The sequence below is a fragment of the Muntiacus reevesi genome, chromosome X (genome assembly GCF_963930625.1).
Source record: "Muntiacus reevesi chromosome X, mMunRee1.1, whole genome shotgun sequence".
Taxonomy (NCBI): Eukaryota; Metazoa; Chordata; class Mammalia; order Artiodactyla; family Cervidae; genus Muntiacus; species Muntiacus reevesi.
Window position 1 is genome coordinate 102064500 of NC_089271.1, and position 946 is coordinate 102065445.

Here is a 946-nt window from a genome sequence, read left to right on the forward strand (position 1 = left end):
CACTTACAGGTCTCCCCTTGAGGTGTGCTCTCAGACCTCACAGGGGCATGCCTCTGGGGTGGGCAGTCCCCTGGCTACCTGAAGGAGGAAGTAGGGTGGCTCCCCAGGATGCAGTCAGCACAGTCTGAGATTTCCAGGGCTGACAAGGTGTGGGAATTAGGCCCTTGTGGGGTCCCCTCTGTTCTGGGGTGGGGAGCCCCTGGTGCACACTCAGGCCATCCTCCTCACCTTGACTCATAGCACTGCCTGGACCTCCTCTGCTCTCTGGCTTCAGGATATGGGCCTCAGACTTCTGCCTTCACCTCCTGGTTCCTGGAGTTCCTGTGAGAGAAATGGAGGGAGCACCTCGGGGTTAACCTGTGGCACAGCCCTGAGCCTTCTGGGATGGTATGAGGGGTGAACTCTATGAGGTCACCCCAGTTGTGCGGTGGGAGGTCCCCTCAGGGTTCCCTTGTAGTGTTCACCTTTCTCCTGGCACAACCTGGCCCCTCCCCTCTGGGGGCCTGCATGGAAACTCAGAAAAAGATGCGAGCCTGAACAGAAAGTGCTAAAGGGCCCCACATGTGGCCGCAACTGCCCAGGGCCTCCCACGGGTCCTCAGTTCCTCCTCACATCCTGCCTGGCCTCCCAGCACTGACCACAGGGGCAGGGGTCTGCTCAGTCCTCCCTCGGGGTCCGGGAAGTCCACCCTCTGTGGACCTGAAGTCTCAGCACCCTCCCCCCCACCCCACCGCCTGATCACCTCAGGTCTTGAGGCCCCTAAGCCAGAGGTCAAGAAACTGTTCACCTTGTTCACCCCACTCTGTGGACTCCAAGACCCCCATCAAAGGGAAGGATCCCTCCCCATGTCCGGGTCTAACCGCCTCATTCCTTCCTCTCATGGAACCTGGACTCCAGGCAGGACCCAGAATTATCCTGTCCTCCATTTGGTGACCCTGCCGCTCTC